The 25,670-nt window shown below is 32.2% G+C and overlaps 1 non-coding gene and 1 pseudogene across 1 annotated transcript; one reads left to right on the top strand and one right to left on the bottom strand.

Moving 5' to 3' along the window:
• The first annotated feature begins 1,162 nt into the window (after positions 1-1,162).
• Positions 1,163-3,833, top strand: LOC124091829 (SUMO-activating enzyme subunit 2-like; annotated as a pseudogene).
• A 4,168-nt stretch (positions 3,834-8,001) lies between these two features.
• LOC124091835 (small nucleolar RNA U13) lies at positions 8,002-8,106 on the bottom strand. Its single transcript, XR_006851445.1, has one exon. It is a non-coding gene; the product is annotated as a small nucleolar RNA U13 (small nucleolar RNA).
• Positions 8,107-25,670: the final 17,564 nt, after the last annotated feature.

The raw sequence follows: 25,670 nt of genomic DNA, 5'->3' as shown, positions 1-25,670 counted from the left end.
AAAATATTTGTAGTATCTGTTTAATAGATTGGTGTTTGTTTTGAAAATAAAGTATGTTTAAATTCAACTTACCCTATTGATTGTTTCAATTTTCCTTATTTAATTATGATTAATATTTGGAAGTGTGAATGGATATCTTTTCATTTCTCTTTGAAATATTTGTATTTCTTGCTTTTTGAACAATGATACCCATGATGTTTTCTGAATAAACCATCAAAGCAATTATATGCCAATGGCATTTTTAGTGCCATTTTTATACCTTAAAGCATTCTGCCTTTTCTTTTTTTATTTCTTTTTTTTTTGAAAGTACAAAAGCATTTCATAGTGTTTATTCATTACATTATCGTTAAGAATCTTAACTGGCCCATGAAACCTGCCCATTTAAACCTACCACCAGCAAGTAAGAAATCTCCAAGAGAAGACTGAATGTTCTTAATATAATGTGCCTAATTAACACAGTTTCATGACTTGCTTTCAGAATGCTTGAATGCTTTGAATTTGGAGCAGGTTAAGTGAGTAATAGAAAGTGAGCAATAGAGTTGTTGGTTTTTTTAGTCGTTTTTATTTTTTAAATACATGACAGCAGAATGTGTCACAATTCTTACTACACATATAGAACACAATTTTCCATATCTCTGTTTGTATATAAAGTTTGTTCACACCAGTTCATGTCTTCATACATGTACTTTGGATAATGATGTCCATCACTTTCCACCATCATTGCTAACCCCCTGCCCCCTCCCTTCCCTTCCCACCCATCTGCCCTATTCTTGTTTGTAGACCTTGGACTCTTAACTCATACATGTCTCATGAAGATGTTAACAAGACTTTTTTGGTTCATAGTTTAAAATTCCACTTAATCAGATTAATCAAGGCAAATGAATTTTTATAGTCCAGGAAACTTGAGCTACATGAAATTGATAATTCCTAGAATCTTAAACCTGTGGGGATGAAAAACAAATTACAGCAATTAAAGTGAGCTAAAGAAAAACAGTAGAGAGAGCAATTGTTTTTTGAAAACTAGTGATTATTATTAGAAAGAGATTTATAGTTTGATTATAAATCTCTGGAGATGTAGTTTGCTATATATTCTGGGGACTCAAGAGTACTCTCTAGACTCTAGATTTGATGGGCCAATACAGTTCCTAAAAGTCCAAATGACATGGTATTAAATAAGTAGCCTGCACTGCACTGCACCCAGCCTCCCCTGAACTGACAAGTGAAAGCATGTGAAATTGGTCATTCATTTCTCCTATGAAATCATGTGGTATGTGTTATTCTCCGTACTAACCTGTAGTTACTCTGTCATCATCACAGAGCAGGCTCTGTGATGCCTAACAGAAACTTCTAGTAGTAAACTCAGAATAGTTAACCAGAAGTCACTCTCCTTCAGGAAGCCCTAACCTAACTAATTGATCTGCTTTTCACTGCCCTACCAGGCAGAGGTACTACTTGTCACTCACTGTATGTGTGTTTTGAAGTTTGGACCAACAAACAGCACATCACACACACAGGGAAGCAGTCAAAAACTTAACTTTACTTGCTCAAGACACTATGAAAGAAAACACCTGACACAAACATTAAAACCATTATTTCACAAAGGAGAAATTGAATAGATCACATCTTCTTAAACTTAGGTTTTAACAACAAAGAATGAACCATTAACTGTAAATATCAATTTAAATAAACACACACACACACACACACACATGCCAGTAAAGATGAGTGGATAGTGGAATTTAGAAAAGCTGCTTTGTTACTAGCACCCCTCTCAAACAGCAAGAGGAAACCAAGATCAGTTATTATTTTTCCATGTATAAGTTACTATTAGATGGAAATGGAATGTCAATGTTACATATGTATCAGCATGTGAAAAATATAAATACACTATATGTATTTCAATCACTATAAAAACTATGCCTTAGAATGAATGGATAAAGGCCTCTGCCTCCACTGTGGCTCATGGATGTCCTGCACTGACACTGTCTCAGGGGCTTTCCCAAGGAGCTGGCCCAGGCAGTGGATGGGGGCCAGGTGCTGGTGGTGGGCGCAGGCAACATTGGCTGGGATCTCCTAAAGAACCTTGTGCTCACGGCTTCTCTCACATTGACATGATTGATCTAGACACTACTGTGTCAGGAACCTCAACAGACAGTTTTTGTTTCAAAAGAACCATGTTGGACGATCAAAGGCACAGCCCAGACTATAATGTGGAATTTTCTTGATAGTTTATATTGGTCATGAATGCATTAGATAACAGAGCTGCATGAAACCGTGTTAATAGGATATGTTTGGCAGTTGATGTTCCTCTTATTGAGAGTGGGACTGCTGGCTGGTCATATTAGACAAGTAACTACTATAAAAAAGGGTGTGACTGAGTGTTATGAATGTCATCCTAAGCCAACCCAGAGAACTTTTCCTGGCTGTAGGATTTATAACACACCTTCAGAATCTATTCATTGTGTCACATTGTTTGGGCAAAATATTTGTTCAACCCATTGTTTGGGGAAGAAGATGCTGATCAGGAAGTGTCACCTGACAGAGCTGACCCTGAAGCTGCATGGGAACCAACAGAAGCTGAAGCCAGAGCTCCAGCATCTAATGAAGATGGTGACATAAAACGTATTTCCACAAAGGAATGGGCAAAATCAACTAGATATGATCCAGTTAAACTTCTATCAAGCTTTTTAAAGATGATATCAGGTATCTATTGGTAGTGGATCAACTATGGTGGAAAAGGAAACCTCCTGTTCCATTGGACTGGGCTGAAGTACAGAGTCAAGGAGAAGAATCTAATCCATCAGATCAACAAAATGAACCTCAGCTGGGTCTGAAAGACCAGCAGGTTCTAGATGTAAAGAGCTATGCAACTCTTTTTTCAAAGCGCATTGATACTTTTGAGAGTTCATTTAGCAGAAAAAGGAGATGGAGCTGAGCTCATATGGGATAAGGATGACCCATCTGCAATGGATTTTATCACTTCTGCTGCAAATCTCAGGATGCATATTTTCAGTATGAATATGAAGAGCAGGTTTGATGTAAAATCAATGGCAGGGAACATTATTCCTGCTATTGCTACTACTAATGCAGTGATTTCTGGGTTGATAGTATTGGAAGGACTGAAGATTTTATCAGGAAAAATAGACCATTGTAGAACATTTTTTGAATAAACAACCAAACCCAAGAAAGAAGTTGCTTGTGCCTTGTGCACTGGATCCTCCAACCCCAATTGTTATGTGTGTGCCAGCAAGCCAGGGGTGAATTTATGACTGAATGTCCACAAATTGACTCTTTTCACCTTACAAGATAAGATAGTGAAAGAAAAATTTGCTATTGTAGCACCAGATGTCCAAATTGAAGATGGGAAAGGAACAATCCTAATATCTTCAGAATAGGGAGAGACAGAAGCTAATAATCATAAGAAGTTGTCAGAATTTGGAATTAGAAATGGCAGCCAGCTGCAAGCAGATGATTTCCTTCAGGACTACACTTTATTGATCATCATCCTTCATAGTGAAGACCTAGAAAAGGATGTTGAATTTGAAGTTGTTGATGATGGCCCAGAAAAAGTGGGGCCCAAACAAAGTAAAGATGCTGCCAAAAGCATTACCAATGGCAGTGATGATGGAGCCCAGCCTTCCACCTCTACTACACAAGAGCAAGATGATGTACTCATAGTTGATTCAGATGAAGAAGGTCCTTCAAATAATGCTGATGTCAGTGAAGAAATAAGAAGTCACAAGAGGAAATTAGACGAGAAGGAGAATGTCACTGCAAAGAGGTCATGTACAGAGCAGATAGAAGAGCTTGATGATGTTATAGCATTAGATTGAGCAGAAACCCTCTTACTATGTTAGTTCATCTGGGTAGAACCAGATTTGTTAAGTCCTTTGTTCTAAAAGGAAAATAATGGTAACGGTGACTTGAAAATGATTCTGCTCCCTTTGAAAGTATTCATTTTGCTAGAACTATTAGAACATTGGCGTATGCTGTATTGAAAGTAGGAGTATAGTTTTAAAACCCTTTGAATAAAGTGTGTGCATAACCAGTCATGAGATGAAACATCACAATGCATGTGGCCTTTTTAATGTAAATACCCTTAGGTATCATTTAATAGTTCAAAAATATTGTGGTTTAGTAAAGTTGATATCTGGTTATAAATATTATGCCTTTATTTTTGGCTAGAAGAAGAATTATTTTTAGCCTAGATCTAACCATTTTCATATTCTTAACCAACTGAAACAGATTCAAAGAAATATCAAGTGCTATGCATTGAAACTTGTTTTTAAATGTTAATTGGCACTATGTATATTAATGTAAAACAATGTTAATTTACTCAGATTTTCAGTTTGTACTGCCTGGTATGTCTGTGTAAGAAAAGAATTTTTGTGTATTATTACAATTTCAGGTTATTTATATTTGATGTTTTGTAAAACTCAAATAATGATTATATTATACTTATGGACCATATAAATAACATCTGCATACTTGTTAAAAAAGAATGAATGGATAAAGAAATAGATATATACATACAATGGAATATTACTCAGCATTAAAAGAGAATAAAATTATGGCATTTGCAGGTAAATGGATGAAGTTGGAGAATACCATGCTAAGTGAAGTAAGCCAATCCCCAAAACCAAATGTCAAATGTTTTTTTTCTGGTAAGTGGATGCTGATCCATAATGTGGGGAGTCCATGGGGAAAATAGGGGAACTTTGGGAAAACAGGACAGAGGCATGGAAAGGGGGCATGGGTGCAGGAAAGATGGTGGAATGAGATAGACATCATCACCTTAGTTATTTTAATGCCTGCACATACGGTGGGATGCTACATTTTGTACAACCAGAGAAATGAAAAGTTGTGTTGCAATTGTGTATGATGAATCAACTGCATTCTGCTGTCATATATATCTATTTAGAATAAATAAATAAAATAAAATAATAAAAAAGAAAAAAATATTCCTTAGATATTATCAAAAAACACTTTCAAAAGGATAGTAATAAATTCTTATTTGTTGTGCCTCCTAACATTATTATGAATACTGAAAGATATTTTGTAAAATGAAGTAAAAGATACTTTTACTTCAGGTGTGGATCTGCCCACTTCAGAGTCCCCAAATACAGAATTATTCTATAATTTTAAAATCATTTTAAGAAGTATAATTTTTTTTGATATGCCACCAAATGGTGAGATTTCCAAATATCAGTCCTCTGTTTCTTCAGATAATAGTTTACATCTGCTCGGTGATTTGTATTTAAATTTAATCTAGCAGTATTTTTTTTATATAAAGTTCTAACCAACAATATTCAATAATATCACTCAGAAAACTATACTTAACATTGGCTGCATATGAGTATCTGTATTTGAAATAATAAATAAATGTCTAAAAATATTATTCTTACATAAACTCCCCAATAAGCACTCTAAAATTTTAGTAAATTAAGTAATTTTTTATTTGTAGATGTAATTATTGATTAACAATTATTTATAGAACCATTTACAAAATAATATGCTTTCTTAGTATATGAAGAATAATTCTAGGTCAATAGGCCTTTATATCCATTTAAAACTATAACAAAGCCACTGGACAAAATAATACTTACAAAAATGTCAATTACTGTTATTTCATGAAAAGGAAAGATATTAATGATCTAGTTTTAAAATTGCTGATATTTGAATTTTTGACCTGCAAAATGACATCTTTAAATTTTTATGAGGGAATTCTTACAAGCTGAGTTGAGTTATGAGACTTGGCATCATGACATTGACTGGATTCAGATGGGTCAGAGTGGAGATGTTAATGAGAGTGTCTCCTACTCAGTCAGACAGCCCCAGACAACACAGTGCAAGTCAGGATTGAATCTTCACTGACTTGTCAAGAAGGGATTCCCTGCTAACTACCTGATTACTCCAGGTGACCAAGTGATTGTTCTCATATCAATGAAGAAAATTAAAAATAAATAAATAAACTAGAAGGTAATTTCTCCTACTTCTTCTTGCCTTTCCTGGTTTATTATTCCTTTTTTGTGGGTTTTATTCAGACATTTGTATATAGGCCTGTATACAAGTGGAGAAAAAAATAAATAAAAGGACATCCATTGTGCCAAAATTACAGTCAAGTTATAAATGCAACTCCTCACATGAACTTAATATTTCTTTTAGAAGAAACCTAACAGAATTTTCTTTCTTCTGTCTTGAAATACATTAGGCACTAAACAATGTTGACTCCTATTATGGTAACTTTAAATGTTCCAAGTGTTAGAAGCTTTATATTTTTATTAAGGTTGCCATTTACTATAAATTTTTTTTCTGCATTCTGTACTTTAGCCCTCCATTCAGACGTTATTTCATCCCTCAATATATTTTGTAAATTTTCCACATTTACATGAGAGTAGATTTTACCAAAATATAGTATCAAATGTATTATTCCTGAGGTTATAAAGTTGACAGTAAAGAAAATATGTACTCCAGAAAAGTGGTTTTAAAACACGTTTTTTTTTTGTATAGGTTCTGCAAAGAGCTTTATCAGCTTAAACAGGAAAAATTGATCCATTCACCATAATCATAGAGCCATAAGAGTAAATTAAATATAATTGAATCCAGGAAGCTTCATTTCTCTTTGATTATTTGTTTTGTATTGTATTGTGTTGTTTTGTTTTTGCTCTGCTATGATAGGAGTCTACACTCTTAGTTTGAGTATATTTATGGTAGGGATCTTTTAAAGAAGAGTAGATAAGTAATCATTATAAAGTTTTATTGTATAACCAGTTATTGTCTAGCAGAACTCAGTGTATCAGGTATCAATATTCGGGGAGAAAAACATTTCATTGGTTACTAATCCCAGGGGACTAACTTAAACTTGTCTGTCCACTGAATCTCTGGGTACTGGATTCATCAAGGAAAACACAACACAATCAAGCACTGAATTGAACAATTCTTACCTTGGAGAACTGAAAGCACGATCAGGTTCAATGGTGTGCCCTGGTCTCTAATGGATACCTAGTTTCTCCTGGCATGTAATGCAGGGCAATTTTCCTATAGGTAGCCCTCTCTGAGGGGCAAAGGAAAGATCTCAACCCTTAGCCCTCTTCATGTCAATTCTGAAAGCTGTGGTGACTGAGGGTCATTGATGCTGAGGCTTGAAGAGAAGAAAGTAACACTAAGTTTGAAACAGGAGAAAATATCTTCATAGGATGAAATAATTCTAGCATATGCAATGTGAAGTTTTATCATCTTGATTATGGGAGTGTCCTGGGCTTAAGGAACATTCTTATGTGGCTGATTGGGGTCAAAACACCTGCACATAAGACTCTTTCCTGACAATAATGACATAGCACAGTCATCTCACAGAAGGGCAGTGGATGCCCTTAAACAAAACTTGGTAGGATATTCAGGTTTACCTCATCATATATGTTCCAAGGAGTATCAAGTATTTTATAACTCATGTAGTTAGGCTTTTGTGGAAAGCAGCAGGATTCTAAAAGATTGAAAAGTGGCTCCTGTGAACCTGGAAAGAAAATGCATGAGTTCTATCTAATAAATATTTACGCACACTTATAAAAATATTGTTGGTCTGTGTCCTATTCTTTTTTCAAAATTTTACATAATTTATCCAAAACTGTTCTATTTGCTTCTACAATTGTCTAAAAATCTGAAGCTTCCAAATAAATATATAGAGAGAACATTGAAAATACGCAAAAAAAAAAAAAAAAAAAAAATCAAAATAACCCTGAAACCCCATTCAAAACAACACAAGACATAGCAACTAATGTATGTTTTTAAACTCTGGGACTATGATGTTCTCATTTTATATGGTATAATATTGAAATAGTCAGTTAAACAGAATAATTAAAAGAAAAATATAATTTTACATGTATTTTCTCTTAATACAAGTTCTGATTATATTTAGTATTAGTTAAAATCTTTCTCATTTTCTTTAAAACATTCATACCTATTTTTACTTCATTTTCATCTCTTTGTTTTTTTTTTTTAAGTTCATGTCAGACAGGTAATGTATCAATGTCATAACAAAGTTTAGAGGGAAGCACATCTCATGCAATAGCTTGAACACCCAATCATCACGCTTATGAACAAAATAATTATCATTTTCATCTCTTTCTGATAAAATTTATTTATATTTCATTTAATGTATAAATGTATAATGATGTCTAAATCTGAAGTTGATAATCATTTACATGTAGCTTTCTTTTAATAGGTCACTTTATTTGTTTAAATTGGTTCAGAGGTGATTTTTTTTTTTAGAAGTGACTTACGTGATCACAACCCTAGAGATTTAATACACCTTAAAAATACAAGAGATATTGTTTCAGGAAATTCTGCAGGTCTGAGAATTACTTTTTGTTAACTTATTTTATTTTATTTTTACACAAATGGAGCACATTTTTTTTTCATTTCTTTGTTGTACATGATGTAGATTCACACCATTCATGTAATCATACCCATAACTCAATCAATAAATGTGCTAAGGAAATGAGCAGACATTTCACAGAAGAAGATATACAAATTAATGAAAAAAGTGTTCAACATCTCTATCAATTAAAGAAATGCAGATCAAAACTCAGATTTCATCTCACTCCAGTCCAAATGGTAATTATCAAGAATTCAAGCAACAATAAGTGCTGAGGAGGATGTGGGGAAAAAGGCACACTGATTCATTGCTGGTGGGAAAGTAGAATGGAGATTCCTTAGAAAACTTGGAATGGAACCACCATTTGACTCAACTATCCCACTACTCGGTCTATACCCAAAGGACTTAAATTCAGAACACTACAAGGGTACAGCTACCTCAATATTTAGAGCAGCTCAATTCACAATAGCTAAACTGCGGAAACAGCTTAGATGTCCTTCAGTAGATGAATGGATATAGAAATTGTGGTATATATACACACTGAAATATCACTAAGTCTTAAAGAAGATGAAATTATGGCATTTACAGGTAAATGGATGGAGTTGGAGAATATCATGTTAAGCAAAGTAAGCCAATTCCAAATAACCAAAGGTCAAATGTTTCCTCTGATGGGTGGATGCTGATCCATAATCAGAGGGGAGGCACTGGGGGGCAAGGAAAAAATGGAGGAACTTTGGACTGAGCACAGGGGAGGGAGGGGATGAGACGGGGGTGAGTGTGGGGGGAAGATGGTGGAATCAGATGGACATTATTATCCCTATGTATGGGTATTTTATATATAACTTTTAAGAATACATCTAAGCATGGAGTGGTGGCACTCCCCTAAAATATTAGCCATTTGGGAGCCTGAAGCAGGAAGATCATAAGTTCAAGGCTGGCCTAAGCAGTTTAGCAAGACCCAACTCTAAATAAATAAACAAATAAATAAACAAATAAAATTTAAGATCTGGGGATGCAAGTCAATGAAAAAATATCTTTGGGTCCAATATCCAATGCCAAATTATTTTTTTGAAAATAATACATTTGAACTATGAGACAATGATTACTTTATTAATCTAAATTATTGATATAATTTGTCTTTCAAAATCAACTTATACAGTTAAACTAAAATTTATTACTGTTCATAAATCTATTAACTTTTCAATTTCATATATATTCTGCAATCTAAGTCTCTTAAGTAAATTGTGATTATTTATATAACTTTTTCCTTTTCATAAAACTATATTTATTGAAGCAAGTCATCTCTTTTAATAAAAATAATGTTTTGAAATCTGTTTTTATTTTTTCTTTTTAATATTGGCTGCGAAATATCTTGGTTAAAAATAAAATCATTCTGGTCATGGTGGTGCATACCTGTAATCCCAGTGGCTCAGGAGGCTGAGGCAGGAGAATCACAAGTTCAATGCCAGGCTCAGCAATTTATGGAGGCACTAAGCAACTTAGCAAGACCCTGTCTCAAAACCAAAAATTAAAAAGGGCTGGGGATGTGATTAAATAGTTGAGCACCTCTGAGTTTAAATTTCAATATAAAAAAAAGGAAAATCATTATAGCCTATGAGATTCTTCTTTTTGTAGCAAAATTTGAAGCAGGTGATATCTGTATTACTGTATTCATTTATGAAGTATAGTCAATAAGAACATTATGCTAATCGAAATTATTCAGATAAAAAAACCAAATACTACATGATTCTACTAATTGTGAAGTCTAAAAAAGTAGAAATAATTGAAGCAGAGAACAGAAAGGTGATTGCCAGGAAATGGGGGTGTGATAGGGGGAAAAGTTGATGCAAGGGCACAAACTTTCACTTGTGAGATAAATAAGATCTGGAAATCTAATGTACAGGATGATGACTGTACTTAAGGTTACATTGCATATTATAAGTTTGCTAAAACAAATATCGCTTCACTCCCCCACCCCCCCCCAAAAAAAAAAAACATTAAAAAGGAAACTGAGGTGATGAATGTGTTAGTGAGTTTGATTTGGGTAATCTGGTTATAATGTATATGTATAACAAATCATCATAATAAAACTTAAATGCTTTAAATGTACATAATTTTTATTTGTCAAATATATATCAATAAATCTCAGGAAAAAATTTACAATATGAAAATTAGGGATGTTTCATTGGAATCTATTCTGGCAGCTAGAGCTCCCTTGCTAAACTGAGATCCTGTTTTACAATGATTTATGCATTTTTTCCACTCACTCCCAACTCCTGCTTTGTCAGAACTTTTATGAGAGATTTTCCTGAAATTTAGTTTCTTCATCAATTCCTTGAGTGAGAAGTGTCACACATGTTTACAATTTTTACAATGCATTCTGAACATGTGATTCTTTTTTTAATTCTGATTTTTCAAAGACAATATTTCTTAGTTTAAAAATGGTGGAAGGAGATGGTGATCATTATACAAAATACATGTATGAAAATGTGAATTTGATGTCAACATAACTTATATACAAACAGAGATATGACTAATTCTGGTATAAAGGTATATAAAGAATTGTATGCAAAAAAATAAGAGAGCTCATGTATAATGGTATAATTTGGTGTGAGCATATTTTATATACAGAGTAATGAAAAATTGTGCTGTGAATGGATAATTATGAATGTAATGTAGTCCACTATTGTCATGTATGTAAGAAATAAAAAAAAGCCATGCATAATATCACCTTAAAAAAAGGGGGGGGGAGATTCTAAATCAATGAATGAAATTTTAGCACCTTTTTTTTTTCTTAAAAAATTTTGTTAAATTATTTATGCACTTGAAACTTTTTCTTACATGTTTTTATTGTAAATTTAGTTAATGAAATGCATTTTATTTGTACAATTTGAGAGTAGGATATTTAATGTGAGTTTTTTTTTCTAATTTTACCAGGACTCAAATGATAAATAAATACAAATATCATCTTTCAGCAAAAAATTATAAACTTTTGAAGAAAAAAATAATAACTTGGAAGCACATAAGTAGATATACCAAATAACAAAACTAGCATAGTTATGACTAATCTTGAAAGTGTTTTGAAAAATTTAAACTTCTATTCTAATCCTTACTTTTCAGATACCACTTCTGAATTAATGGTTTGTTACATATTTTACACATTATTATAGATTAGAAGTTGTTTTCCTTTACTAAGCATGTCCCAAGATCCTTAAAGTATTTAATCAGTAGAAAATTCACAGTTTTTACTAAAACCATAATTATGAGGAACCACAGAATAGTCTCAATAGATAATTAGATCATCATTAAATATGAAGATAGATTTTCTTAAATACTTTGCATTATACTTTTGAGAAAAGTTAGCAATGAAAATATATTTTTAAATTTTTATAAAAAATTCTCATAAAATAGAATCATAAATACTTTTATAATTTTAATTTCAATGTTAAGCATTTATTACTTGAACTATAAAATACCTTATTCATAAAACGTTAGTATACAGACTGTCTTTTAAAATGTTAGTGCAGCTCAAATGTGCTTACATGAACTCTGTGTTTCTTTGGATTTTTTATATTGCCAATATTAAACTTTTAAGGCCCTAAACTATTGTAGGCATCATTTACATGTTATATAAAAAATGGGGACCCCAAATAATTCTTGTGATATATTTTCCTTCTCAATCTTGAATAGTTCTTGAAATTTGATTTAGTTTGCTTTTAGAAGTGTATTGTGGTAGTGCTTTTTCTTTATGCTGCATGATCCTTATTATAACCTTTTCTTGTTTTGTATATGTGCATAGAAAGAACAGTATATAGGAAACTACTATGAGAAAAATCCATGACAGTCAATTTGTCTGTCATTGAACAGGCAAGTGCCCACAAATCCTGATGATGACTAGGTGATGCCCACTTTAAAGATTACTTATTGTCCTGTCCCTCACCCACCCTGACCTCACTTGCCTCACACCCTCTCACATACCACTTCAATGGTCAAGGTCTAATCATAAACCTTTGTAAAAAAGGTACAGATGCATATTTTCAGAGCAGTATAGTGTCCAGAGCATCTGGTTGTTTTGTCTTTCACTTGTTTATATTTTTAACCCTGCTGAATCTTATTTTAGATATAATGAGTAAAAACTAAGCTCACTAAATAAATCATAGAGAACATTCCAGCTTCCCTATCTTATTTTAATATTTGATATTTTTATTCCATAAAAAAATTATTGAACTATTTATTCATTTATTTGTGGCATGGGTGATTGCATTTAGAGGTGCTCTATTACTGAGCTACTTCCCCAGTCACTTTTCTATTTTATTTTATTTTGAGACAAGTTCTAAGTTGTTTAGGCTGACCTCAAACTTGCGTTTCCCCTGCCTCAGCCTTCAGATTCACGGGGATTTTAGGCATTCTCCACTGCACTCAGTTTTAACCTTATTTTATTAATCACTCTATCAGTTAATCTTAGTCCCTATTTATGATTTATTGGTTAATATCTCAGATATCACTTAAGTGACATTGGGCTATTTTTCTGTCTTGACTTAGTAGTCACCAGTTGGCCTCTTGGAAATGAAGAAAATGTGGATGCTTCAAAACAAAATTGTGGTTTTGAAAATCACTTACTTTTACCTTCAACAAGCATAATTCAATGATGTCACTGTTTATGACAAATAAGAATCTTATGAATTTCACCAAAGACTACATTTTATTCCTGTTAACATATTAGGGACCTCATTAGTGTAAAATAATAATCTTACCTGTAGACTTATTGATCTCCTTTGCAATCAATTCTCATTATAAAGATTTTCACTTTGACCAAAACAACTATAACAACAACAACAAAAGACAGTACATTCTAAGATTGTAAGGTTTCAATGAGGGCTGACACTATCCTCAAATCTATTCTTGTTTGATAATTTAATCATCATCCTCAACAACATCTGATTGCAAATGCTGAAAAGATAAATAGGAGTAACACTGGTGAGGTAGTTCCTATAAAAGTAGCTCTCAGGGATACTTAACATCTTTTCTGCAAATTTTCACCTAGTCCGATCCCAAAATCTGCTTCCACTAGACAATACAAATTTCTTCCTTCTTCTTTGTCCTTCTCTTACCCACACCACCTTTTACAGGCACTCTTAAAAATGTAAACCAGATCTTTTTATATCCCTGCTTAAACCTTTCAAAGAGTTTCATCGCTTTTAAAATACAATCCACATTTCTTTCCATGATCAATTAGACCCACTAACCTCTTTCTGCCTAATTTTCCAACTTCACTTATTATTGCCAGTCTGGGTCAGCATAGTCTAGTCCCATTGACATCCTTGTTCATTTCCTTATTAAAGCCAAGACTCTGAAGCTTCTAGAATTTGCATATAAGTTCTCGATTCTTTATTAATTTGACTCATTCTAATCATTCAGCACACATGTCACACCTCTAGAGAAGGCTTCCATTTATTAATCACAAAGAAAATCCACTTAAGCTTACATATGTATGAGTGTGCACACACACCCATGTGCACATAAGTAGCAGTTGGCTCTACTAACCGAATACTCAAAGCATAGTGTTTGGTGTAGTTGTTCAATCACAACATAAAACTCAGTTCTTTCTCTTCCCCTATATTTGTTCATGTCTTATTAACCCCACGTCAATATCTGTGTGTGTCATCTGAATACTTTCAGCAGCAACTCCAAGGCTCCTATGCTTCAATCAATAAATAGACTTTGAAAAAGTACTAGACTATAGTTGTCTTTGGTGAAAATGTATGGGATCCTAAGAAAACTTACTAACATGACTTGCTTGAACCAATCACAGTTTCTGGGAGATAAAAGAGAGTGAGTATTTTAATCAGAGTAGAATTCATGACTGGATCTTGAAGAAGCAGAAAGTCAAGGCATCAAAAGCACATGGAGCCCTTCATGGGGTCATCAGAAGCAGGGGAGAGATTGTATTATTTGATAGAGCTCCCTGAATAGGGCAGGAATTTAAACAGATTCAGAACGCCAAACATTCATTCTATTCATTCACACTATTTTTCTTGCTTAGATTCTCTTTTATTGTTTTGTTAATTAGCTTTCTTCCAGAAAAGATGAAAAGTGGATTTTTAAACCTTTGCATTTTGCAAACTATCTCAAAAACATAAAAATAAAGAAAAGCCTGAGAATTAAGCTCACTGGTAAACAGTATTAAAGTGACGTTAGGCAAAAAAAAGCATGTGGAGAAATACAGTGAGAGGAAGAGAGAGAGTCAATATATGAGCAAAGAGCAAATCATGAGGGACTCCCTGTGATATATGTTGAGGCATGAACAAAAATATATACATATATACATATATGTATATGTTGAGGCATGAACAAAAATCTCATACCACTTCAAAATTTTTCCAAGAAATACAAATGACTATGTAAGATGACTACTCTGTAAGATAGCACATTAAATATTATCATATATTTAAACTAAATATTTCTAAGAAAGCATGGAGAGTGTACACATAAACTATATAGGAGGAAGTAAAGTTGAAATGTTAGTCAATTGTGAATGACTCATTTAAAGTATACCAGCATAAAATATTTAGTAAACAAATGTTAAGCTGAGACTTGAATCCGTAGTTTCCTTACATTAAAATTACTTTCTTTCTCATTATACTGCATTCCATTTTGACATAAAGGAAAGCAAGCAAATAAACAAACAAAAATTACCAAAATTTTCATTCTTTTACTTTCGCTTTTTTTTTCATTCTGTTGGCAGGATTACCCCTAGTGGATATTGATATATTATGCTAATAAAAAGAACTACTAGTCCCATATGTCCTTCTATTTTCTTTTACTTTGAATATGAGTGATGTGTTATTTCATCATTAAATTTAAAGAGGAAATGTGCATATGTATACATATACATGTATATATATATATATATATATATATATATATATATACACACACACACACACACACACACACAGACATCAAAACACTAGCTTCTTTCTCCCTCTTTTTTTTTTCTCTTATTCAAGACTCATTTTCTTGGACAGAATACCCTGCAGAGGCTGCTACCCCAGGTCACATATTTTATCAGTTCTGACTCTTAGATTGGAAGGCTTGGGATCACTTAGAATGTACTCAGTACTCAAAAGTACTGACTTAAAATATTTGTGGCCAGTGTTTAATATTAGTAAGTTCATTGCTGCAATGGCCCATGCCACATCATGTTTTATCAATAGTGAAGCAATATATAGATCTGTGTGCAGGTCTTTCCTTTGTCTGTTTGTCAGTTGATTCAGAACCTGGATAAGAAAAACAAAAGTGTAATTTTGTAGCTCGATCAAATACCAATAAAATGTAAACAAAGAACAATAACATGACTATTACTTAGAGAAAGAAGAGATGAAGCTTTTTATAGAATTTTCACATACATGTTATTTTTTGAATGGGCCCTAAAAATTATAATTTATGACAGAGAGAAGAAGCACACAGTTAGAAATACTCTTCCAGGTGTAAAAGCTTTTAATTCCAAACTGCACCTATTGATTTTTCTGCAAACTAAAAATGTAAATAAGTTGAAAAGATGAGGGAAATAAGGTTGCAAATATAAAGTGTAGTGATTTGATTTTTGATCCTTTTGCCTACACAATTTCCGTTCATTTTTTTCAACAGCACAATCACCTTTATAAGCCTTTCTTATTTTTTTAACTACTAAAACATTACATTTTTCAAATTCAACAGTAATTTTTAGTGAAATATAATACTAAAAATTATTTCATATTTATTATTTTTTCTGTCTTTGATTTGAACTGCTATTTTAAAAAATTCATGATTCTTCCCTTTAAATCTTGTCATGTCATCTTGATAGAATCTATCATGCAAATTTTACCATGGATTATAAATCTTGGTATACTTACAGTAACTTTCACAGCCTTTTAGTGTTAGTGCATAACTTAATTATTATTAGTTTTATCACTTAATGCATAATATAAATTCAGTTGTAATGAAAAGCAGGACAAATAGTATCTTATATTTCAGATTTATTGTCAGCTATATAGTCTGGCCATAAATGTGTTGTGCCATGTTTGATGAAAAATTTATATTTACAAAAAAGGAGTAAAATGAATAAGATAGTTGGGTAGATGCATTTTGTATAATTAGGAGAAGATAACTGATCAATCAATCCATCCTTATCCCTATCAGGCAGGTAATGACTCTTGCACTGGGTATACATCCCTTATCTTGATATACATCCCTGATCTTGGTAAATATACATGATCTTGGTCTTTGTTAAATATAGTCTAATAAGGAAAGGATAAATAATAAAAATAAAAACAACAATAATAAAACATTTGTTTCACTGTTATAATAATGCACTTACTGACTTTTATTTACTTTTATGAGGAAAGTCTACAACTTAAACACAGAAGTACTGAATACATTTTCTTTTCAGACAGAAAAGTACATAGAATAATATTAATTGTGCTAGTGTGGCAGTGAGGAAGTTGGTATGTATGTATGGGTGAGCTAATCTTGGAATTCTACCTACTTTCCCAAATTCCAAAGAGAATCCATATTTTAAGTACTTAAAGTACTATGAAGGTACATTATACCAATAAAGCCCTAATAAGGCTTTATTGTCACAGTGAAGCGCCTTCAAGCAAAAGCAACAATGATAATTGCAATTTAGAGCATGGGAGTATTTTCTTATCTTCAAATAGAACCTTCATTTGAAAATCACTGGCCACTCCTGTACAAGAAAATGAGAATGTAGAGAGACTACGTGGAAAAGAACAAACATTGCAGTGTGTGAAAAACAAAACTGATATAAATGTGTTTTCTTCAGGAATCCATAAAAGTTATTTGATGTAGTTTATTGTGTCCTCATAAAAATCAACTTAACTAATCTTAAAAAAATTACATATTATTTATATATATATATATATATATATATATATATATATATATATATATATATATACTCACACACACATAGTCAGTTTTTCATGACTATGAGCAAAATACCTGACAGAAAGAAATTAGAGGAGGAAAAGTTTATTTTGGGCTCATGGTTTCAGAGGTTTGGTACATGGTCAGCCAAATCCTATGCTTCCTAAATTTAGGCAGAGCATCATGGTGGAAGAGCAACTTTGCTCTACCCATGGCAGTCAGGAAGCAAATCAGAATAAGCAAGTAGTCAGAGAAAAACTGTAAACTTGAAGGTCATGCTTCTACTGACTAATTTCTCCATCCACCTTACCTGATTATATTTATTATCCAATGCTATTTTCCTTTCTAAATATTAATCCATCAAATTTCTTAACCTCATCATCTAATCATTTAACCTTTGAACATTCCTGCATTGTCTAATGAAAAAGGGGGACACCTAATTTTCAAAGCATATGAGAAATAGAGGGAGACAAGTTTTCTTAATTAGTTGAATTTGAAAGTTTTTAAGTATATTTAGGATTCATCTTCAGTTAGTGGTAGATAAGAAGTAAAAATCAAGTTGAAAATAATCAAAAGTGAAGATACATGACCTAATATTTATGGGAATGGTTTGAGAGTAGTGTAGTATACATTTATGTTGCAACTTTATTGATTTAGTTGATAATGTTATGGGATATTTTAGCAGGAAAATGCTATTTTAAAGTGTTTCATTTTGTGTTTCTTGAAATTATTCGTCACTATGTAAGATAAAATAGAATTTGAACAAAAATAATTGCCCTGTTTTTCTTACATATCTTATTAAGTATGACTTTAGATATCTTTCTATATAGTTATGTTCATACTGAATGATATTTACTAATGGAAAATATATTTAATAAAAATTATGTTATTTCACCATGTGTAACCCTTCTGACATCTGATGTTCTTGAAAATTTCTAAATACTTATGAAGCAAATTCTTTTCCTATGTTAGCATTATCATCTAATATATTCAAATGATTGTATTTTGTAAGTTTTTATGTACCAGAAATAAAAATATTTTCTGAATTTTATTATGGTTAATAGTGTTAGAAAATTATCTTACATATTAACATTAATAAAGCCAATTGAAAATTTTGAGATTTTGCTTATATTTTAATTTAATAAAATACTTATAAATGGTTTAATTTTCTCAACAAATCATCTGAATGTGGGACAAAATTATCTGCTCTGTTATTCTGTTGATCAGGGGAGTAGTCTGGGTAATTGGAAAAGCTCTTTCTGAGTCCTGGTATACAGGTTATGTAGTGATAATATCCATTATTGGTAGCAATTGTAATCTCCCTTGTGTTCCTAGAAGCATAATAAATTATTTTGCCAAATGAAATTATGCCTATGAAAGCATAGGGAACGTTATATTTAGTTATGCAGGTGATCTTCCAATTCCAATTTCATATCTGATAAAGTTTCTAAGGCTATATCATGGAAAAAATATGGTTGTACAACATGACATCAGAGATCATCAATTTAAGATACATGGAGCACATCTCAATTTGATTTTAACAACTTGTTATAAAAACTTTATATGAATTAATGTAATATTTAACAATTTTTATATATTATCATGTAAAATCAGCAAAAGAAACAAATATCAAGTAATGAAATTTTGTTATTTGATAGAATTTTTTTTTAGATTAGTCTCCTGTGTATTAATCAGGGTTCTTCAGAGAATTAGCTCTTGTGATTACAGAGTCTGGCAAGTTCTAGTCTTCTGTTTGCCGTTAAGGTCAAGACCCAAGGTGGTGGAATTCTCTTCTGAAGGAAGACAGTCTAGAGTCCCAGCCAATAATCCAGTTACACTATAGATAGAATCTGTTGGAAAATTCTCTTTTATTCAAGGTGGCAGATATTGTTGTTGTTGCTGCTGTTGTTGATTTGTTGCTCTATTTTGTCCTTCAACTGATTGGATTAGGTTCTGCACATTATGGCAGGTAATCCATTTTACTCATAGTTCATGAATTTAAAAGTAAATCTTAATCCTGTCCAAAAAAACTCCCAAGTAGACTGTCAAAATTCACTGTTACACCCTGTTGATATTTCTGTCCAAATTTATTGGAAGTTTGGAACACCCTTATATTTCAGTATCACTGGATTCTATTTGATGGTCATCTTTGAAAATCTTCCCAGCACTTGCATATCTCTAATAGAACATGTAGCAAGTAAGATATTTCTAAAATGTAAAAAAAAAAGTTGGAGGTTGGCAAGAAAACATGACTTTCCCTTTTAATAACTTATGTCAACTTCATGCTAGTTTTGAAGAATACCAAAAAATAAATAAAATAAAAATTAATTTAGTTAATTCAACATAAGTAAACTCACTTTATTTATGTTCTTTACCTTTAGAAGCTTAAACTTTATCATCCTAGAATATTTTCTAGTTGTTTCCTTTCAAGGATGGTGTTTAAATTCTAGATGCCTATATTCTTGTTCTAGATTAGGGAAATCTTTTTGTCATCAATGTAGTATTAAACAATCCATATGCCTCAAGGAGAGAGGAATAATTAAGTTCCTTCATTCCAGTCTAGGACAATAAGAGTGTTCTTAGGTTTTCTTAGGTCATTCATCCTCTGTTCTACACATAGCATATTATTTTACTGTTGTCACACTACTCTGATGTTGGGAAATTCTGTAAAGTCCTCATATCTCTCAGGCTACTAGTAAGAGATCATGAAATAAAATCACCATCACCTTGTAATTCACCACATGTCCCTGGATGTTGTGTTATATCCTTGTTCCTCTGATAAGACTGTTGAAGTAAGACTAGGCACAGCTCTATTTCTCAAAAAGTCCAGCTGCACCTGCATATATTCTTTGCCTTTAAGACTTTCTTCCTTCTCCTCCACAATCTTGGAATTCAATCTTTAGATGCTAAAAATTCTAACATTTTCAATATGCATTTTTATAAATTAAAGCAATGAAATATATTTCAATTTATATTGAAAAATGGGATAAGAAAATGCAAAATCATTAAGAAATACTGAAGGACATTTACAAACAATTGATAGTTTTTCACCATTGTTATATTTTTTTCTGTGATAATTAAACCCACCTTGTCATCATTCATGCTTGATATAGGACCAATAGGTAAAAATAATAAGAAAACCACATCTATTTATAACTATTCTTAAAGCTGTGGATAAAAAAAAAAAAACATGTATTCATCTCTACTTCATGTTCATATCCTACTCTTATGATTATAATAGAATAAAAATATTATAAATAGACAAGGACAATGAGAATTAGAAGTGACCAAAATATGAATGGTGTCCAAATGGAATGTCAATAATTTTAAGTTGTTTGTTTACTTGTTTAAAATGGTCTGCAGATGGTTTTAGTGATATCAGTCTTAGCACTAATGTTCCCCTTTTCTTATTCCTGATAGAAATCTACAGTACAGAAATTAACAGTATGTCAACATGGGTGTGCCACAGAAATAAAAAATAACTAAGACTATTAAGTGACAGTACCTTTAAAGGTGTGTATCACTGAATGGGATTAAAAGGGTACAATTGACACAAAGGTGATTAAGTTACATTTGGTACTCAAGTATACCATCTCCAATCCACACAGCCTAACCATCTCTCACACTTCAGTGATTGAAGATAGATGGTATATTTTTTTTGTGGAATTTGTTAAAGAAAGGTCCTATACATTTGGAAATATATCTTATGAAAGATATAAAGAAAAACTAAGTCTTTACATGAAAGAATAAAAACTCAGTACTTTTATTAGTCTCCAAAATTCTGGTAGTTAGCTTCAAACCTCTCTACCAATAAAGAAGAATTCCTACTAGTTAAACTGGCAAGCCTAAGACATATATATGTTGCCAAAAATTCTCAGTACATAAACTTAATATGAAATACTTGTTAACAAATCCTCAAAGAAGTAGATACTCCCTTAAATAAGAACAACTATTCAAGAAAAATTAAACTTTTCAAAGATCTTACATTAGATCCTACATTAGGATTAGATCCTATATTACAAAGAAATAAATAGCAGAAAAATGTAGAAAATAATAGAAAATGAAATTACATGGGCTGGGGGTGTGGCTCAAGCGGTAGCGCGCTCGCCTGGAATGCGTGCCGCCCAGGTTCCATCCTCAGCACCATATACAAACAAAGATGTTGTGTCCGCTGAAAACTAAAAAAAATAATAAATAAATAAATAAACATTAAAAAAATTCTCTCTTTCTCTCTCTCTCACTCTTTCTTTTTAAAAAATTACATTATGCAATGTAATTAATAATATCCTCAAGGATAAGAGATATTACTATCTCAATTAGATAAGAGTAGAATGTCTTAGGGGAGAAAAAGCAAAAATGTAATACAGAAATAAAAATTAAAACATATACTGATAGTGAATTTAACATATTATTGACTTAAAATATAATAGGAGGACCAATGCTTAATTGATGCTAAAATTGAGATCATCTCCTAAAAAGAGAGGAAAAAGAAGAAGAAAAAAAAGAAAGAAAAAGAAAGAAAAAATGCAATATAGAAAACAGCAGAAAGCAATCAAATAAAAGTCTTCCTGGGAGGTAAAATATTGAAATAATATAGTTTCAGACAAAATAAGCAGAGGAAACAATCAAATAACAGTAAGAGAAAGTATTGAATAATCCCACTGAGAGCACAACAGGATGAATAAAAAAAGACCTTGACCAAAGTATTTTGCAATTTCAGAACACTGAGCATAATAAGAGAATAAAACATTAGCATTGCAGATTTCCATTATATAGTTTGTACAGTATTAACAGGAACCTGAAAAAAAGTATCTATCTGTTATTTACATGATATTTGACCTCTCTGACTGATGATCTTGGATATTTCAGGAATAATAAATGGTTTCAATTCAAATTCTATTTAGTAGGTATTAGAAATTAATTATTACACTATGCTTCAGTGTTATAGCTTTATTGTTTAGATACATGTTTTAACAGCTATCATTTCTCAGCTGAGACTTTTCCCCTGAAATTTTGCATCATTTCTAATAGCATTGCATTATACTTGTGATTCTTAGAGCTATTTTTATCTAAAATACATGCTCAATTTTATTATTTCTAATATATATGGAACATCTGCTCAAAATTGACCCATTGTTACTGCAGAACTTCTATGATTAATCTACGCCTTAATTACTGTACTACTGAGGGGGAGGAACTTAGCCGTCTTGTCAGCATCATTTTCTTTTTCCTGAATTACAAAACACTTACATAGTGTCAATTTATATGGCTGAGAGATTACTTTTGTACTGGGTGAAGTAGTGCATGCTTATAATTCCAGCTACATGGGAGGCTGAGGCAAGAGGGTCAAAAGTTCAAGGTCAGTCAGTATCTTATGGAGACCCTCAACAATTTAATGACACTCTGTCTTAAAATAAATAATAAAAATCACTGAGAATGTAGCTTAGTGGTAATGTACACTTCCATTCAATTCTTAATACCAAACAAACAAAAAACATTTCTTATACTCCATTACAGTTAAACATGATTATAAAACTAACTTCAGCATATTGAAATATAAAATGATTGTTTGTGTTGGATTTATGAGAGGACTCCTTAATATTGAGAAGAAAACTGAGACATATTAGGTTGTTATTCTTTTACATTCTGCACTTGTCCTAGAATAAGGATTTGACATAGATAACAGGAACAGTCATATACCTATTAACGAAATTGCATTTTTCTCACAGAAAAAGCTGCAAGCCCAGAATATTTCACTGGTGAATTCTATCAACTGTTCACTAACTAAATAGCATCAATTCTATCCATTTCTTCAGAAAGGTAAAGGAAGCACATTTACCAACTCCCATTATATAAGGCCAGATTAGCTCAACATGAGAAAACACAAATATCACTAGAAAACAACTGAAATATATTCTTCATGAGTATAGATTTAAAAATTATTGCAATATGTTATCAAGTCAAATTAAGCAATGTCCAAAATAAATAATCTGTCATTCCCAGAAAAGGTTTATCATAGGAATGCTATGATATGAGTTAAGGTTTAGATATGAGGTATCATCCAAAAGCTCATGTGTAAAATAATGCAAAAATGTTTAGAGGTAAAATGATTCAGTTATTAGTGCCTTAATCCAATCAATGAATTAATCCCCTTATAGTGATTAAATGACTGGTATCTGTAGAGTCATAGTGTGTTTTTGGAGGAGGTGGATCATAGTGGTGTATGCCTTGGGTTATATATATATATATATATATATATATATATATATATATATATATATATAGTGAGCTGAGGTTAGTCTCTCTCTGCTTCCCAGTGTGATGTTTACAGAGTTTAGAGATTCTTCTCTCCATCACACTCATTGGCCATGATGTTCAGTCTCACTTCAGGCCCTGAGGAATGAAGTTGTCCATCTATGGACTGAGACCTCTGATGTTGTAAGCCCCCAAATAAACCATTTTAATAGTTCTTGTCAAGCCTTTTGGTAACAGTATTAAAAAAAGCTGACTAAAACAACATGTTAATTAAGTATTTGAATGTCAATTTATTAATTTTACTACATTAATTAAAAAGAAAAAAATCTATAGTCATGTCAATTAGTTTCATAAAATGTATTTTTTTATTGGTTCTCAAAACATTACAATGATCTTGACATATCATATATCATACATTTGATTCAAATGGGGTATGAATTCTTATTTTTACTACGGGTACAGATTGCAGGATCACATTGGTTATACATCTGCAATTATATATATTGCCATATTAGTGTCTGTTGTATCCTGCTGCCTTTCCTGTCCCCTTCCTATCCTCCCTTCTCCCTCTCCCCTCCCATCATCTCTCTTACCCTATCTACTGTAACTCCTTTCTCTCTTTTCCCCTTTCCCCTCACATCCTCTTATATGTAATTTTGTATAACAGTGTTCCACTATTATTTGTTATTTGCTGAGAATATTTTCTACGAATATAATTGAATATTTTATTGAATATTTTATTCAATTATACTCGTAGAAAATATTCTCAGCAAATAACAAATAATAGTGGAATTTTATATTGGATTTAAAGGGCAAATGCATTTTTTATTGTAATGAATCAAAGAAGTGAGAGTTTACTTCCTTCAGAGTTTAGAAACCCCTGCATTTTTCCTTTTTTTCTTATTATTTTCTGTGTATCCCAAACCCAGGGGCCACCTAGTCTTCACTTTTCAACTTGAGTCAATCTGGGCTCAAGAGTGAGACAGTGGCAAACCCTGTGGGAAACTCAAGTTGGCAATGGAAGGCATAGTTGTGGGTTTGAAAGTCTGCAGATCAGAATGTGGAGGCTCTTTATTTTGATATTGGTTATCTGAACTCTCTGACAGGCTCTTCATATAGGATAAGAAATACAGACTAATGTTATAGATAATCTATTCTTTAAAATAATAGCAAAACACTTACTAAGCCTCAGCAATAAGATAGACACTCAGAAACTGTAGGAATTTAGAACCAAAAATAGAAAAGACAAAAAAAAAACCTTCTTGTTACACATCATAATTAAAATATCAAAAAATCCAAAACAAAGAAAGAGTGTGGAGATGCTTCCAAATACATCCTATGAAGGCACTATCACTATCATTTTCATACTCAGAGCAGATGAAGATGCATGCAGGAAAGAGAACTGGCCAATATCCCTGATGAATACACTCAATTTCTAAACAAAATACTTTTGAATCAAACTCAACAGCACATTGAAAAGTACATAAATCATGATCAAGTTGAGATTGTCCAGGAATGAATGCAAGGATTTGTGAACATTCTCAAATCAATAAATGCTATACACTGTCAGCAGAGGCAAATAAATCATTGCTTTGAACTCCATAGCCTTGGGCAGCTGAGTACTCCATCTGGGAATCTTTCAGTGTGATGGTGCTGTAGGACACACCCATTTGCAAGTGGGCACTGTTATTGGGGCCAATTCCATTCCTGGTATGGAATTTATGGTTCTGATAGCTTTGAATTCCGATGCCTTCTGTTCTGGGGTATAAGATATATGTGTGTGCTCAACAGCCTGAGAAGCCAGCTGTCCAGAGCCTAGAGAAGACATGGCACAAGCAGATAAGCCCCAATTAGCCCTCTCCTGCTTGATTTTGCCTTTTGTTTACCTTAAAGAACTTTATATCACAGTAAATTCCTTTGATGTGTTTCCCTATAAAATAAAGGATTTGAGGGCTTCTTCCTTTGTTAGGGAATCAGACCTATCAGGTCTAATCTACTACCAGGTCCACCTTTGGAAACTATTTTTTTAAATTTCTTTTGTCTTTATTTCTAAATATTTCTTCAGACTTTTGGTTTCTCAGATGGTTCACAATTCCGTTTGGTTTACTGATCACTT

This window comes from Marmota monax, unplaced genomic scaffold, assembly GCF_021218885.2.
Source record: "Marmota monax isolate L192 unplaced genomic scaffold, Marmota_monax_Labrador192_F-V1.1 WCK01_AAM20220418_F8-fsc00091, whole genome shotgun sequence".
In the NCBI taxonomy this organism is placed as follows: Eukaryota; Metazoa; Chordata; class Mammalia; order Rodentia; family Sciuridae; genus Marmota; species Marmota monax.
The sequence above is the reverse complement of the archived record's forward strand: the minus strand, read 5'-3'. Positions and strand labels throughout refer to the sequence as shown.